The sequence below is a fragment of the Lagopus muta genome, chromosome Z, assembly GCF_023343835.1.
Source record: "Lagopus muta isolate bLagMut1 chromosome Z, bLagMut1 primary, whole genome shotgun sequence".
In the NCBI taxonomy this organism is placed as follows: Eukaryota; Metazoa; Chordata; class Aves; order Galliformes; family Phasianidae; genus Lagopus; species Lagopus muta.
The window spans coordinates 68,732,974-68,751,758 of record NC_064472.1 but is presented as its reverse complement, the minus strand read 5'-3'; the positions used below and the strand labels follow the sequence as shown (position 1 = coordinate 68,751,758).

General features: G+C 41.1%; 1 protein-coding gene across 9 annotated transcripts in view; it reads right to left on the bottom strand.

Moving 5' to 3' along the window:
* Window positions 1–18,785, bottom strand: part of MOB3B (MOB kinase activator 3B) — an 87,475-nt gene that overhangs the window by 18,577 nt on the left and 50,113 nt on the right. The window lies entirely within an intron of this gene.

Below are 18,785 nucleotides of genomic sequence, written 5' to 3'. Positions count from 1 at the left end.
GCTTGCTTGGGCTGCAGTGAGTGAAGAGGAGTTGTCTAGGGTGTTATCTATGAAGCTTGCTCTGAAGGTAATGCCTCCTATTTATTCTGATGGAAACTACAACAGCTACAAAGAGTACAAAGACACTTTTTAATAGAGCAAGTTCTCAGCTACAACATACTCTTTTCCAGCACAATCACCACCCTTTGCTCTGCGCTTTCACCCATAATGAACAAGAGCCTGCATGCTCCACTCAGAAAAATCTTCACCAGCAGAGGTGAACTCTACCACTGTTGCCACTGCTGAAACATACCAACCCACCCCTCACTGTGTGCACATTTCTGTTTGGTGTCCATAAATGTTCAGTGAATGTCAGTGGGTGCCATTTTTTCTGCACAGAAGAATTCAGTTGTATACCTTTGTTCCATATGCAACTCATGCCAGAGTCGCCAGAGTGCCTCCCTGCTGCCATCTGTCACACAGCAATAAAATCAAAAGAATACCCCTGGGGTAGCTCTGCCTCTAGTGCCGAACCACCAACATCCACCTCTGACAACATGGGACAACATTATAAATAGGAGGCAATACTTTCATAGTAGCCCTAATAAAATATATGATACAGCTAATGTATATAAGTGACAAAACATTTTAATTTTCAATGTTTTTTATTAAAATACAAAAAAGGAGAGCAACAAAACCATAAAAGTAGTGGGATATTGAGCCTGTTTCTGTGAATGTAATGCATCAAGCTGGTTTGACAGAAGCAGCTGCAATTCTTAGTAAGGTCAGATTTAGCTTACTGTAGCAGCATAGGTAGCCCAACACTTAATCACTGTAATGGATCAATACTAATTGGTACTGGTCTTTGTTCCCTTACTAGTTTAACGGAGAAACAGTTGGTGGCGGAATTCAGAATACTCAGAAATGTGATTTTCACTGCACTGCACTCGATAACATCAATGGCTTTGCATGTGGAGGTAGCTATTTCACTTGCTGTACAGGCAGAGTTTGTCCTAGATGCGATGGACTGTCTTCTGCCCATCTTATTCAACAGTTTAACATTGTCACAAAGTTAAATTTAATAATGAAGAGAAACTGAAGGATACATCCCTTTGTTCTCAGCTTCATCGGCCACATACACCACTCTGTCTGCTCTTTAATAGAAAAGCTCATGAAGACAACAAGAACAACCTTTCTAAAATATCCTGGAAGTTAGACTACTATGTAGTTGAAGACTTGAAAGCAGCAGTATGAGAAATATTTGCAAGTAGACCACCAGGCAACCACAGTGTAGCATCAATAATGACTTCAAAAAACCCTGTCATTAAAAGTTCACCTTGCATAGCACTATCTATCACAGAGCTGTCACAAACACCTGAAGGCTTCATCTACTTCTGTGATTGCACTCTAGCACAATGACTTCAGTGCCATCCTCGTAACTCTGCTTGCTATTTGCTTTGCTGCATTGTCCTGATGTTTCATTTATCCTTCGTATTTTTTTTCCAGATTTGAAGTACATAACTGTAGTTACTGCTTCTTTAAAAAACAAAACAAAACAAAACAAAAACCTCACCACTAACCAGTCCCACAGCCCTTGGAACCTGGCTCATGGTTTCAACAAGAAAAAACATTCATTATTTGTAGAAAGGAGATGGAGAAATTAAATTAACATTCTCAGAAGCTTGAGGGCACTGTACTTTCTGGTCCTGAACAGACATGCCCCAAAATAGAGAATAATTAGTTTCATCTTCCATGGGCTGAAAAACAATTGTTAATGAAGAACATTACTGTAATGAAGAAATATTTTTTATATTAACTAAAACAATCCTAATACATCTAGCTGGCAAAGGTGAACAAATCCTTTACTTCTTTGCAGCCCATTTTCCCACTGAACAGTCACAAGCAGCAGGAGCAAAGGGGGTAGCACAGTTTCTGTTGCAGGTGAGAGCTTCCACCTGATGGCCTTATAGGTGTGTAGGTACTGAATGTGAGAACATGCAAACAAGACACAGAAATAACCAAAGCAGAACAGCCTGGGGCATATAAACTTGCCACCTACCATTTGTCACTGCAGCACTTCCCCAGCTTTGCAAACCTCTCCCTGTCTCACTTACTTGGGCTATGAAATGAACAGTGAGACACAGCTGCTATCATAGATCTGCTGCTCTTCGTATTCACAAATAGACAAGAAGGATGGCAGAAATGCAGTCTCAAAGAAAAAAAAAAATCTAATGCAACAGAAGAGATTCCAAACACAGTAACAGAATGAATTTAAAGTAATGTCATCAAAATTTGAAAAATTTTAAATCTGGTTCCAGATTTATACTCTGAGGTCAGAATTTGGCCTAATGTCTTCTTCCCACTGCAACTGTTACCGTTACAAATAAATCAAGCACAGAATGCAATCGTTAACAGTGACCCCTGGGAAATGACTAGCTTAGATTTAGATGCTTAACTTGCTGAAGAGTCAACAGTGCTTTAGTCGAGCCTTCCCCCTTCAAGCTCTTTTTAACATGTAGTCCAAGTTTAATAATTCCTTTCCTGGAAATCTGAATAAGGGAAAAAATGCCTGAGTATTTATTTAAACTTTGGATTCCTTCTGCAACAAAAAAGATTTTCAATAAAGTTGACTGTCTCAGTACCTGAGTACAGTAAGGTGATACTGTACAGATAAAGAATGAAAAACCACCAAATTAGATTGATAACCTCTATTAATAAAACACAAAGAAATACAAAGATGCCAATGGATTTTTTGAGCTAGCTGCTACTTGCTGAAAAAAAGTACTTCTTGGAGCACAACCTGCTTGCAGGTTGGGACTCAGTGCTGCTGTATGAGAAGAATGTATTGGAAGGATTCCCTTGGTTCCAAACCCCAGGGGTCCTGATTATGTCCTAGTTAAGTGCCACGTTACACAAACGCTCTCAGACATCCCGTCATATCATGCAAGCTCTTTTACTTCAGGGCTGTACGTGCAACTGAGAAACAATGCAACTGAGTAAGAGAATGATGTGTATAGCATAGATGGCAGCAAATACTGCTAATGACAGCCTCCTCCTGCAGCACAGCAGCACTGGCACGCACCAGAACAGCAGTGGCCAGCCACCACCTCCTCCTTACTCATACCTGCCTACCTGTCCTATACTTTTCTGCTTCATCCAACAGTGCTACCTGCCAGCTTCTACACCTGGGTCAAAACAACCCCATGCAGCAGCATAGGTCTGTGAAAGAGCAATTGGAAAGCTGCATGGCAGAAAAGGATCTGAGGGTGTTAGTCAACAGCTGGAGTGACCTGAGCCAGCAGTATGCCCAGGAAGCCAAGACGGTCTATTGCATCCTGGCCTGCAACAGATGTAATGTGTCCAGCAGGACTAGGGAGGTGATGATCACTGTTCTCAGACCTGCTGAGACCACAACTCTAATACCGTGCTCAGTTCTGGGCCCCTCATTACAAGAAGGATTTGAGTTGGTGGAACACATTCAGTGACGAGCAATGAAGCTGATGAAAGGACTAGAAAACAAGAGTTATGAGGGGTGACTGAGGGAACTGGGATTGGTCAGTTTGGAGAAAAAGAGGCTAAGGGAAACCTCTTCATCTTCTACAACCACCTGAAAGGAGGCTGCAGTGAGGATGAGTCAGTCTCTTTTCACAAGTGACAAGTACTAGGACACAAACAAATGGCCTCAGGTTGCACTAGGGCTGGTTTAGGTTGGATATCAGTGATTATTTCTGAACAGATAGGCTGGTCAGGCCTAAGGAAGTGGTGGAGTCCCCATCCCTGCAGGCACTCAACAGACAAACAGATCTGGCTTTTAAGGACAAGGTTTAGCAGTGACCCTGTAGTGTTAGATGGATGGTTGGGCTTGATGATCTGACACGTCCTTCTAACCTAAATCCTTCAGTGATTCTATGACTCTTTTTACTTTCTAGAAAAGGCTACAACAAAGACTCTGTAAAACATCCAAAACTCAATTCACTCAACGTGTTTAAGAAGTTTTAACACTTTATTTTCCACTGGAAATCAGTGAGACTTTCCCTTTCCCCCTTGTGCAGTGACCACCAGCAAGTCAATGGTCTGCTGGTTTAAAACCCAGCTACATGTTCTACAATGTCAGACTCAGGTGTACTTTGGACCTTCTGCATTTGTGTGGTTTGAAGACTTACTTCACGTAAGGAAATCCCTCTGGCAGTTGTGCACAGACAGAGCACTGCACATTTCAACATCTTCTGACAGGCCACAGTCACGTGTCATTCTTTTTTAACAATATACATATAGGAAAAGAAGACTCTTCTCCACTAGCAAAAAGAATGATAATATACTACTGCAAACGCTGTTTAAAAATATGCCAACCTCGAAAAGTAAGATTATTTTTACTTTTATGAATGAGAAAGCAGTATTCTTAAAAACCAATGACCTGGAGAAGGCATCTGATCCAAATTCTTCTCTTCTTTCTCCCTAAGCGTTCTCCTCCTCCTACTGTCCCCAGTACTAAAATTTGTGAAAGATACCCTCAGCAATTGCTGGAAACCTCACTGCAAAACACCTATCCCGATCCAAGCAGATGTTTAACTCAGCATGTTACTCAAGGAAGCATCTGCCTCAAGTGCCAATGAAAACAACGTTGCCTTTGCAGAACTTTGTTCCTCACCAAAATAAGCTGACAACTGCAAAAAGTCAGTGATAAACTAGACTACTGTGCACCTACATCCTCCTGATCCTGCCCCACTTTCTGCTCTCACATGAGAGAAAACAGAACAAAGGAATATATACTGAAGATTACATGGTGTCATTTATTTTTTAAGTGGTGCTGCCACTAACGAAAGGTACTTATGTTCAAGGGGAAAAGAACAAAGATCTGAGAACTGATTGAGGGGTTACACAACTTGAACATCCTGCAGCACTCTCTGATGCTGTACAAGAACAAATGATGAAGGCACTAAATTCTGCCATTTACTAATAACTTAATGAGAAGACACTTCCTAGAAGCATGCAAACACCTAGGTATGCAATACCTGAACAGCTGGAGGACACCTGAAGCGACTCTCCCTCAAATCTGAGGACAGAAGAACCTGAATCCTTGGGCTGCATAAGCCAGGTCCCTTGCATTATAGGGAAGTTGACAGTGGCTTGTTCCTGCCAATATCCTGACCTCTTCTGAACCTGACCTGCCACTTTATACTTTTGATTCTGCTGCAGCAGAGGAGCAGAAAACTGCAGTACTGGAGAGCAGAATGTTCTGCAGCTGCCTGTACCAAGCAAGGCCAGTCTTGCCAATAAACCCATTAGGATAGATCTGTAGGTCTACAACACGATAAGGAAATTGAGAGCCTGCAAAAGTAGCAGAGTCATGCTTATGTGACTCTGTAACCCATCAAACACGTGGAAGTCCCTCCTTCACCATAGAAACAAAATGGGATTTACTGGAACTCTGGATTTAGACAACTTTATGTGGCATTTATATATTCACAGATTTGGAAATCTATTTGAATAGTAAATAGCACTCAGCCTCAGCGATGCAATGTTACAAGTTAGCAATAGGCAGCCACTTCTGGGGCAGACAATGCAGAAAGTTAAGACTCACTTGGCATTATAACAGGTGACAGTTTAGGGTAGGAACAGAGTTTGATGCTGAGTCAATGCAAGCAAAAAGAACGTACTAACACAGGAGTCTGACTGAGGCACAAGAGGAAACACTGCCTCCTCAGCTGACACTTGCAAACAGCTTCATTCCTTGAGTGCTTACTGTGGCCTGACAATTTCTGGGTAATGACTCAGCATCCCTTGTTGAGTACAGCGCTGCCAGTATGGTTTTTATTTTCATTATTTACTTCTGGCATTTCCAGCAAGTAAACATCCTCCTCCCCCATTTATTTTATAAGAACAGCGGAAAAAACATGCTGTTCTAAGGGCCCCTCTTAGACTTAGCGCTGCAGCACCAAGCAGCAACATGAAACATTGTTGGAAGTAAGCAGCCTAGTCTTGGGAGCTACACCGGGAACCAGACAAAACAGCCCCCTGTCTGAAGGACATGTTCTATTCTGGCCTTGATTGAAAAACAAACCCATAGTACAACATTAACAAGAAATTCAAAGATCTGAAAGGTTGGCATGGTTTATATCACAAAAGTAATGTTTGTTCTCCAGATGGCTGCTGTGCTCAATCCCTTTCAGGGGGCCACTAAGAGAAACACTCAGTACTAACAGCTCTCGCAGTACATGCCATGTTCTGACCCTTTGACATCTGCACTGACTTAGGAATCCATTACGCACACAAGGGTATCTTTAGTGTACACGGATAGCTGTTTGGAAAGATTTAGAAGTTTTAGAGAAGTTACTTTTCCCCTCCAGAAAAATGCAGCTCTCCCATGAGACAGGGAAAGACAAGTAACCAGGAGCATGCAATGAAAACTTCACAGAGTCAGAATTCTGTTCCAGAAGCCCAGGTGAAAGCAGGAATGGAGCCCAGGACCTTGACACTGCTGGAGTTAACCTTGCCTTGCAGTAGGTGCTGCCTCCAGCCAAGCCCAGCATCTGGGAGAGAAATATGGACGCTGATTAGCAAGAGTCACTCAGGGCTTCCAGAGTTGCTTTCAACTAAACTGTGCCTTTGTATCACTGAATCTGGGGATAACACAACAGGTGCTTTACAGCTGTTAAAGGACTTGTAAACTTGAATGGATCCATCAGTGTGAGAAAAAGGAGTCGGCTCCCTCCCAGCACACTGAAGCATTCTCAAATATTGGGGTGCTAAGCCACAGCTGCTCTTCAGAAATCTGCAGCTGCAGCCCACAGAAGTTTGTCCCAGCTGCCACCGATTCCTTTCCCTGCTCAGTCAGGGGCACAAGGGTGAATTTGAGTATTTTGATTGCATATGTTCTGATAAAACTTTACTCCTAAAGCACAAGCCAATGACTCTTGGATTTACAACATACTCAAAACCTACAATTGACCATACAGAGAAGCCCAGATGATGTAAATGGACTCTTCCAATAACAAAGCTAAGCAGCATATTATTGTAATGCCTCTAGCAAAGGATAGTTACAACATCAATTTCAAAAGTTGCATTGACTTGAGCTTAACAAAATATTTGTGCAAGATGAATGCAGTAGTCAAAGTTTTTAATGAAAATACATCCATTAAAATCAAATGCTCTGCAGGATAAGAGCTCTTCTAACACAACAAATAAAAGAAGCATTTTAAAATACCTGGCCAAAAGCATGTCCATTTGCTGTATTACCAAAGTCAACTGTGAGAGGGAAGCACTCTTAATTTACCAGAGTAAAAATTCCTCTTTAAAAGACCTTCCATAAGGTTAATGCACTCCCCTTCTTTCCCTCACTCATCCTCCTTCATCCAATTGTCACTCAACACTTCTTGGAATAAAAAAGATTTTTGAAAGCTTTGAATTCAACCTCTAGCAGAAACACCTCAGACTCAATTAGTTATGGGCGGTATCAGAACAGGAATCATCAACAGAACATTTATGTATTATGTAAGGAGTATTTCTACGATGGAACAGTTTCAGCCGCATGAACTCTTCCTGGGGTCTTGTAACTGCCTATAAATATTTTCTGCTATTCTATTTAATACCGACTGAGTATCACAGAACTGAAAGGGAAATAAAGCAAAGATTGTTTTTGCTTCATTTCTTTTCCTTGAAGCTGTTTATTTCATGTAAAAGAAAACAGTCAATAGACCTTTATTTTCATATCTGAAAATCTTGAAAAAGAGCAAAACCAAAACCAGAAAGTATAATTAAGGTATCTGCTTTTCATACAGATTAATAAAATTCTTTTTTGTGTATGCACAAACAGTATTTATCTCCATTCCACTTCCCAGACCAGACACACAATATATACTGCTCACACTTTCGCCTTCCTTTCATCTCACACCTGAAGCTGAAAAGCTCATCAGGTCCCCACAGTGCTTTTATTAAGCAGGGACAATTTAACTGAAAACAGTATTTATAGGGTTTTTTTTTTTTTCTAGCATAATTTTAGAAACCTACACTAAGACTTATCATAGAATGGTTTAAGATCACTTAGTTCCAACCCCTTGCTATAGGCAGGGACACCTCCCTCTAGATCAGGTTGTTCACAGCCCCATCCACCTGGCCGTGAGTGCTTTCTGAGAGGGGGGTCGCCCACAGCCTCTCTGGGCAACCTGTTCCTGTGTGTCACTACCATGACAGTAAAGAATTTCTCCCTTATATCCAGTCTAAATCTACCCTCTTCCAGCTTAAAGCCATTTCCTCTCGACCTGTCACTACTTGCACTTATAAAAAGTCCCTCCCCAGCTTTCTTGCAGGCTCCCTTTCAGGTTCTGGAGGGCCCCTCTAAGATCCCCCTGGAGCCTTCTCCCTCTGGAGCCCCAGCTCTCTCAGCCAGTCCTCATAGAGGAGGTGCTCCAGCCCTCTGATCATCTTCGTGGCCCTTCCCTGGACCCACTCCAACAGCTCCATGTCCTTCTTGTGCTGAGGCTCCAGAACTGGACACAGTACTCCAGGTGAGGCCTCATGAGAGCAGAGCAGAGGGGCACAATCACCTCCCTGGACCTGCTGGTCACTCTTGTCTTGATGCAACCTAGGATATGGTTGGTCTTCTGGACTGCAAGCACACACTGCTGGCTCATGTTGAGTCTTTCATCAACCAACACTCCTGAATACTTTTCCCAAGGGCTGTTCTCAAGCCATTCTCCTCATTCTACTTACACTAGCAAGAGTGGTTACTGCAGTTCAGTGGCAGAGCACAACACATTTTTCAGTTTATTGCTAAGAGACTGATTTATCTGTATGTTTAACATTAATCATCTCAGGACTAAACGTTCATTCATCCTTATGTTTCACGTCTTAATGTCTGTATGTTTTTATCTACATGTTTAATTAAGTTTACATGATCTCTGCCACTGTTCATGAGGTGTTTAACATCAATCACCTGTTAGGCTTATGGAGATTTATATGGTTCTGCTGCAGCTAACACAGTTGGAAAGCAGACCACGATCTTGGATTGATAAAACTTGTGTGTAAAATCTGACAAGTGCTGGCAGCTTTATGTATCTGGACACCTAAAATTTTCTGTCTTTAAAGAAACATATCAGAGTATGGTGTTGGCTCAGCAATCATCCTAAAATATCTTCAAGCAGTAGGCAGTGTTGCAGGTTCTCTTTGCAACTTCTGTAGAGTTTGCAGGCTTTGAGTCTGTGTTTTCTGAGTACCAGTGAACTGACAGCACCTGACGATGCTGATGAAGAGACACTAGCACTTGGAGGGATGTCTGTTGTGTGTTTTTGTAAAAAGGATGATCAAGAACTAGGCAGAGAGCTTCAATCCATTGTAGATTCACTCTGCTGGCATGCACTTAACTATTAGTGTAGGTCAGGGCTCTGGCAAGCTGGAGCAGACTTTCAAAACGGTTTCATTTTTGCAATCTGAAGAGTATCCATAAGCTCCAGGCTTAAGCCAGCTTTTCCACAGAAGAAAAAGCATGAATAAATCATAAAGAACATAGATTTGTTATTCTCCTCCTGAGTAGTCACAAGATTGATGTTTCTATTTCTGGTTTCTAAAATCCAGAAGGCAGTGTCCATAATAGACACCTAAAATCTTCTTTTAACCCAGTGAGGATTTCCAGTGCCTTAAAAAACAGAAGATCTTCATGTTGGTGAGTGGGACAGGCCAGCAACTGATCCTTTGGTGATGATCCAGGAAGCTGAGTGCAGTTTGTTACAAGAGTGTTTTACAACTGGAGAATACCTGTTACACACAGCAGATACTGACTAGTCCTTGAGATCACAGGCTTGAGTTGTGCCTTCTTTTTTCTACCTATCTGAGAGATAAACACAGGGCAGGACCATCTTTGCATGGCCATGGAAGTGGTTAGAAGCAATGTCCATGAATACCTATAGTTCCAGAGCAAAGAATTCACTGCTAGTAACCACAACAGGATAAAACTGATGGTCTGCAAGGACCAAATACTTGACTTTCTCAACTTGGATTGCATAGTTTCTAATCGATACCAGAACAAACACTGAACAGAAGATTTAATCTTTAACAGTAGCACAGTCTGCTCTGTTGGTGCACTGCAAGAGACTTCTGCATGAGAGGTGGAAGGACATGATGAGATCTAACGATACCTTATGTATCTAAAGGACAGTGCCTTAATATGCAGGTACACATGAGCTCACTGAACCTTCAGAAGATTTCTATGAATACTTACTATACAACAATGCATTTAGACAAGTTCTGTAGGGAGGTGCATTTCCTGAGACCTATTGGGTTCATCTATTGCATTTAAGGCTTAACATCTGACTCTTAAGAAAAATTACTGAAGAGGGTCTCTGGTCCACCATCCAGATTCAGCACAAGTTTGTGCTGGGAAATACAATGGCATTTGAAGAAAAATGAAGAAAAATAATTGGAGACTGTGTTCAAAAAAAACACCACACTAACTGTAAAAACCAAGACAAAATAGAAGCAGTGTGTAAGAAAGAGGTGACTCCATTTGGCCCGTAACAGAATGATGCCTTGGTGTAGTGTTTATCAATATTTAGGACATTGAAATTCACTCATTAATTGCTGCATCGTTATACTTTCTACTCACAGGATAATTGGGAATCCACTCATTTCCAGAAATACTGCTTTTTGTATTAGTGAAAAATGAGTTAATACAGGGAAAAAAGAAGAAAAAGCAATATGTATATTTATGCACATATTATACTTACTAATTGATGTTAAAAATTCAAAATTTCTATTTCAGGAAACTGAGCTACGTTTACTTGGAACCCGTGCATACAAATGTCCACGAATTGCTGAATGGATGATTTTATATATGTACATACACACTAAATCTTTGAGTATGTCTCCCAAAATTAACCGCAAGTTTGAGTCTTCTTGGTTCTGAGAGAAGCTTGAAACTAGATCAAGAATACTACACAAATTTGTCACAAAAACCTCTCTCTTACTAAGACAGAAAGCTCAATCAAAAAGTGCCTTTTAATTTGTGTGTGAGTTGTCCGCCATGACACTGGTCCCCACTCATTTAAAATTTGCTGGATCATCCTAAACAAAATACTTTGCTATGGTTTCAGATATTGCTCCTTGAGACCCTGTGTAAATCACAGTAAGTCCCAACAAAACTGTTGCCACTGCTCCTGAGGGTATCACTAAATAACCAGGCAACAGGAAGAATGCACTATACATAAAGAAGAGAAATCTCTCCCTATGTACAGATCATGAAGCAGCAGGTATATTTTGTCACACTTTCACTTCCTTCCTAGCAGGAAATTTAGTGTTAGAATAAAAACTGCATCAGTCCCTGAATCTGAGATGTTTGTGGCACCTTGCCAATTCAAAAAATCTGTTTATAGCACAGATGTTTTCACTATGGACTACTAAGTATAAAAAGCAGCTGTAGTATTTCTGTTGAACCTTCTCATGCAAAAAGGCGAGCATGCAGCAGCTCTAAAAATATTTAAGAAAGAAATCCAAGTGCAAAACATGTAGCCTCAGTGGTTAGCACATAAATCAACTTCTTGCATCTGCTTACCTTTTAATTAGTGTTTCCAGTTAGATTTAAACTGTAACAACTGAGATCTCTCAATCAAATGTTCCTCTTTGATTTTTCCAACAAGCCCTTTGTGTGACAGGGATGAGTGATCTCTGCCATTCTGATTTGCAATCATTTTAGAAACCCCGTAATCTGGGGGAAAGAGGAGGAGGTAATACAACCTCCAAAACTAAATTCCCTAACCTATTCTTTGAGCATCTGATTTCAACAAAGCATCATACTCCTGTTGTCAGAAAGCTCTGAGCACAAGTAAAACAAAAATTGAATAACAGCACAAAGACAGTCGATGGTAAAATTGCGTACGGTTAGCACAGACTATTTTATGACTTTGGTTTATGATGCTATCTGAAGAAGGGTGGGTATAAGCTCAGGCCTAATATTAAGCAGAGAAAGTCGGACTTTATGGAATCACAGTGATGTCCCACATTTTTGCTCTTTGTCCTTTGCTTCACTTCATTTATCCTCTTGTCAATTAACTCCAAAGTATTTCTCTCTGCAGGTGGCAGATTGCAAAGCTCTTCTGAGTTCTGCCAGTCTCTAAGGTCTGGCCTTTCTCCCACTCTTCTCATCTTCTGTAAAAGTAAACTTTGTAAATTGTCTGTCAGTTAACCAGTTCATTTAGTTTTGATACCTTACACATTTCTTCGTTAGCTAGATATTCATTAGCTTGTGTCTTATCTTAAACCTCAAGTTTCATTTAGCATTTTTATTTATCTAAAACTGATATCCTGTGATGAGAAAGCTGTGAACATCTCAGTGTGACAATGGACAGAATAAAACTAATCAACAGTTAATTCTCCTAAGCACTTTTGGGTCTACTTGGCATGCTTTGAATGTGATGACTAGCAAAACTGCGAATGACACCATGAATTGATCCGTATCTGTCTAGCTCCAGTTAGGTAGAAATCAGTACTGCATATTGAAATTACAACGAGATTTAACTACTTCTACAGCCCAGTAGAAATAAAAGGTTTCTGATTTGTGTGTGATCCACGTGAATAAATGCATCTTGCTCAGAAACAGGAAGAAAAAAATGAGGCTGCACAGTATTTGAAAAAAGAGCTGTAGTTCCCTACAATAATGCAAGCTCAGTAAGAAACAGAAGGATTATTCTGTGTGAAGACTTTCTGCACAGAGCTTTTACGATGACTCTTTGGAGCTCCCTGGGATACTGCATAAGAGCCAGAGAATGGATCTTCCTCCAGCAATGACAAAATTAGTATGCCCAGAAGCCCAGGATGATTATGACCAAAATTCCCTATGACTCCTGGGATGTGTCTGAGCACTGAAATTGAACAACCAACCCTAACCCCACAAATAAACAAATTTCTTACCTACTACTTCCTTGAAAATCTAAAACTTTTAATAGTAACATAAAGAATGCTGATAAGACAACAACAAAAAAAGCTGTTGTACTCAGTGCCCAAAGTACCACTACATTAATTACTTAAAAGATCTACTACAGTGTCAAAGATAGCAGCGACTTTCAGCTTACCATCCACCACTATGTCTGTCTTCCTGAAACTCAGAAGTCAGGAAGATCCAGCTCCCATGCTAGAATAGTGGCCAGCTGTTGCTCTCCATGCCTGCATTGCAGCCCTCTGCTCAGCAAGCTCCTGTCACATGGACATGCCCCTAAGCCAGCTCCTCTGCTCCCAGATCAGAGGTATTTCCATATCTTTCCTCATCTTTGTTGGTCTCTGAGATTTCCTAACAAGACCTTCTCTGTGATGAAGAGACAACAACTATGAAATGTAGTAATGAAATTTATACAATAGTGGAAATACACATTTTGTTTGGCTGATGCTGCACTGTTTTTCTTAATCTGGATGGTAAGAATCACCTCAGACACAATCTGAGAAAGAAACCAGGCTTTTTTCCTGAATGCATCACTTCATACTTCACCTACACCAACATACATCTGCTTTTTTATTGCAGTTACTGACCCATGGGATCTGCAGTTCTTCCAAGTCAGCCCCTGTTCTGCTACCTTGAATACCTTTCTATTATCAACAAACATTATCTGTTACCTCACTGCTCACACTCTTTCTTGCCTCTCACTTATGAGCACACTAAGGAATCCATATCCCAGCCTGTAAGGCTGCAGAACTTCACTGCTGACTGTACTAAGTTTCACAGTGCAAGATTTCAACGATCTACCCCTCCTCTTCAATTCCTTTTCTAGCCAACAATTTATGCATTTAACATCTGCAGTTTAGCATTGCAAAAGTGGCTTTTAGTACACAAACTTCATTGTTGTATCATGATCAAGAAGGTTTTTTTTTTTTTTCATCAGGATTCATTAAAAAAAAATAATGAAGAAAGATAGGGAAAATCCCTTGTATGCAGCATTCTTCAGTCCCATTGGAACTTGAGTTGCAAAACCAGAAAAATCCGCTACATATCAGGAGGTAACGTGAGACTGCTCAATTAAGAAAGCACTGAAAATAAGTCAGAATATCAATTCACCCTAAAACAAGTTTTCCAGAAGACTAAAGTATACAGTAAAATGACTCCATGGTGATGCATCAGCTGAAAACAGACTATTTTTTTGAAACCTTTTCTGTTGGCCACAGTTACACTCGTGTTACCACAACCAGTTATCCAGAGCATTGTCACAGTGCAGTCAAACAGGTAGGAGAGAGAGCTCAGATGAAAAAATACAGAATGTCAGGAGACGAAGCACAAAAGGCAAAGCTTCTGGATACAGAGAAGGATTTTACTAAGAAAAATGATATTTGAATTGACTGATTTCAGGGAGGAAAAAAACAGCCAGGAAGACAGGGTCACACTTAATTCCTGAAGTAAAGCAGCAACAGGCTAGTTTGTTATAGCTTTCCTTGCAGTAATACTTTTTTAAAGGAATGGTTTGACTCTTTTGGAAAGAAAAGTACCACATTCAAGAACCAATTTCAGTTGCCACTGAAACTGGAAGGTCTAGCTTTTTGCTCCCTGCTCTATTAGGTGCACATCCTCCCTCCCCTCCTCCCAGCAATGCCCTGCAAGTTGCTAACAGCCGGTTAGCCATGTCAGCTTAACTAACGCTTTCTTTTATTTCAGCTCTGCCTACAGGTGCATGCCATCACCAAGAACTAACCTGATGCCTTAAGTGTATAAGGATTTTGTAAACAGCTCCTCCCACTTATAGCTCAAAGAAATCCTCTACAGCCTTCCAGCTCTTCTTCACTCTTTCAGTCAGGAAGATAATGCCTTAGAGTAACCATTCCTTCCAGGCACATTTAGGCACAGCTGGACTGGCTGGCCGTGACTATAATGCATTATTACCATAAGCTGTTCTGGGCCCTCAATATGACCACCCTTTCTAATTTTGACCTTCCTTATTTTTTCCCCCACTAGAAGCGTGGGCTTAGATTCATGGACTGCCCACTGCCCTGTACCATGTGCTGCCTCCTGTGCACTCCAAGCATCCAGAAGGCAAGGAGTCTTCAAATGATCTCTGAAATCTGGCATTTATGTACTTATGTGCTCAAATTATTAGTAATTTCTGATAGTTTTGGCAGAGGTAAACACTGCACTGGGATTTTAAAAGCCTCTCCATGCTCTTATTTTATTTTTTTTTTTCCTTAGACACCATAAAAAATAGAAGTTAATGCAAAGAGTTCTGTGCTTCTGCATTACTTCAAATATTTTCAAGTAGGAAGACAACTCAAAATCCGACTGTGAACAGCAGATTATCTCCATAAATACATGAAATATAAACTGGATCCTTTGTGGCTGTCTGTCTTTCGGGATAACCATGTGAGCTGCAAGGCAATGTGTACAAGACAGCTCAAATGTGGTATGCAGATGGAAAGTTTAATAGGTATCTTTAAGTACCATTAGATGATTTTACAGCTGTTGCTTGTCCCTGGCCAACAAGGGGAAGTAGGCCATTAAAGATGTTATGCTAAAAAAGAAACCATCTGCCAAAACCAGCATAGGCTGGTTGGGTGAATTAGCAGCTGCAGTCTACAGCTCAGAGGACTTACACGGCTTTTTTCTGACTGTCTCCAGCCATGAGGAACTAACAATAGAAGGCTTAAAAAGAAAGGACTGTCCATTTTGCTTAGTAGTGTGTACTGGAAGTTCACACAGAAGATACGCTTACTGTTTTGGGTTCATATTGTGACAAACAAGTTGCCAGACAAAATGTCAGTCCAAGGAGAACTGGACTGGTGGTAGAAGTGCACAGCTTTTAACTTGTGTGTGGGTGGCTTAGATCTAGACCACATGAAAGTGCGTTACAAAAGAAAATACCAGGGACACACAGCAGCCAGAGACAAAATATAAACATGAGAACAATATCACTCCCTGCTGTTCTCTTCAAGGAGAAAATATTATGAAAATGAAAATATGTTCTTAAATGAATTTTCATTACACTCAATGACATGGAAAAAAAAAAGGCAAATTAATCTGTATAAGCTTGATCTTCAATATGCAATACTTCTTGTAATCAGTTACACTACTGTGAAGGCAATTTCCATTTTTAAGTCATCGTGACTTGATTTGTGATCTGATTCACAGTCTGTGTTTCCATTCTGCCTTTTTCTGTTTGTCTACAGAACATAAGTCTATCATTCAAGAAATATGACAAGTCAAAGAGCATGTAACTAGCTGCATTATGGGAGGTTTTCTGCATGTCAGCATCGATCACTACACCTTCTGTTACCACTCACAAGAGCCATTTGCCTTTGTCTCCCAGCGCAGCTTCCAGCATTGCTATCAGCTATGGTTTTGGATGGGGTTTGAAAAAGAGGGATTGCCATCCACCATTTACAGCAAGGCACGTTTCAGCAGCAGATCTCTTTCAGGTTAGCTTCTATCTGTGGTTACATCAAAACGTTGACAAAATTCCAATTGAGAGGTAGTTCTAATTACATCAAAGAATTGCAGGACTTGCTCTAAGTGACTACACTGAATCTCTCTAGCATCTGCTGGAAGGAAAGTCCAGCCAGAGCTCAAGCAACCTGAGAGTTTTAGATTGGCAACTTGGTAATGGAAGAGCCAACAAAGAGAAATGCTCAGCTGGACACAGTACTTCCAAGAAGAAAGAGATGATGGGGAACATAAAAGTCACACTGCAGCCTTCTGGCTGCAATAACCTCAAGGATCCTAAGAGGAAACAGCAAGTGAAAAAGTCAAAGCTTTCTGAGAGCTGAAATAGAGTTGATATTAGCAAGGCCTGTGAAGAGCAGCAAGACTGAATTCCACACATCCTTCTGAAGCACAGTTAAGGTTCATGAAAACAAAGGCCTATTTGTGAAGAGGGCAGGGAAACAGGTGTCAAAAATGCTCAGCAAAGTGAAAAGAGCAAGGTGCTCAGTGATTTCTTTGCCTATGTCTTTACCACTGAAACTGTCCTTCAGGATCACATACCACTGAGAGCAGAGAGAACACCTAGAAGAAGGAAGACTTACATTGTTGGAGGAGGACCTGATCAAGGAGCACTTAAATAAGCTGGGCATATGTAACTCCATGGGGTCTAATGGGTTACACCTGTAAGTGCTGAGGGAGATAGTTGATGGTGTCATGAGGCCATTCTTGACTACTTTTCAAAAGACATGCGACTCACAGTGGACCTTGATCACTAGGTATCCGTTCTGTTTTCAAAAATGGCAATAAAGAAGATGAGGGGAACTAGGCTAGACAGACTCCCTCATTCCCTGAAACAGTGATGGACAAAATCCTTATAGCAAGCATTTGCAAACACATAAAGGACAAGAAGCTGACTGGGAGTGGTCAGCAATGTACACAAGCGGAAGTCACACTTATCCAAGCTGATAGCCTTTACAGTAAGGTGATTAGCTTGGTGGATAAGGCAGGAGCAGTAAACATTGTTTACATTGACTTTAGTGAAGTCTTTGACACAGTATCCCATAATGTCATCCCAGATAAGCTAGTGAAATATGCATTAGGTATGCAAAGAGTGAGGTGGATTGAAAATTGACTAAATGGCTAGGTCCAGAGGATTGTGGTCAGTGACAGAAAGTACAGCAGTCCACGCTACCAAAAGTTTTCACCAATGATGTGGGTGGTGGAGCAACGTGCCAGAAGTTCACAGATAATTCAGAAATGATCCAAAGCTGGAAAGAACGGCTGATAAACCAAACTGCACGCTGCTGGGCCAAGGGCCCTCAAAAGGCTGGAAGCTAGTGTCATTAAGTTCAATATGGGTAAATGCAAAGTCCTGTCCCTAGGGGTAACAATCACATGCTAGTGCATTCTTGGGCTGTGTAGCTAAAAGCAGATTTTCTGAAAAAGACCTTGGTGGACAAGAAACTGATCGCGAACCAGCAAAGTGCTCCCACAGCAAAAGGCACCAGTAATATCTTTGGCTGCAATAGGAAAAGGTAGAAGGTCAAAGAAGATGATCCCTCCCTCTCCTAAGCAGCAGTGGGGCAACAGTTTGAGTGCTATGTCCAGTTCTGGGAATCTTCAAAGCAAGAAAGACAGAACTTCACTGGATTGATCCCAGCAGTTTGCCACAAAGAAGTTAAAAGGACAGGAACATCTCTCATATGTGAGGAGAGGCTGAAGTGGGGTCCTTCGGCCTGAAGAAGAGAAGGCTTCAGAGCATCTATGTGTATAAATACTGGTAAGAGGGAATGAAGACACGGGGGCCATTTCTGCTCCATAGCACCTACTGACAGGATAGGAGGCAACAGGCACAAATTATAATGCACAACATGCTATCTGAGCCCAAGAAAACTCTTCTTTGATGTGGGAGTGGTCAAACACTGCAACAGGTTACTTAGAGGCTGTGGAGTCTCCACCTCCAGAGATGTTCAAAATCCAGCTGACTTGGTCCTGGACAACCTGTTCTGCATGATCACCCTTGACCCAGAAGGTTGGATCAGATCATCTCAAAGGTCCCTTTCAGTCTAAGTTAACCTATGATTTTGACAGTCGTACTGTCAAAAATGCTCAGCAAAGCCTGTGTACCTGAGGAAAAGCAGAATATGACTCCTGACACTGGATAGTTTGTTCTTATTGCTGCAAGAGGAGTGAAAATAAGTGATTTACCAATTTACTAACATTTATAAATGCCTATTTAGTAACCTGAGGCAGGTAACAGTTTATCACAGTACACAACACATTTTAAGACTGAAAAGGAGTTTGGAATTTTCCATTTCTAAACATCAAAGTACTAGCAAAACTGGGAGCTCTGAATTCTCAGAGGGAATAAATCTTTAATCAGACGTCTAACTGCATGTGTGGCCTCCACAGTTATATATCTCTACTT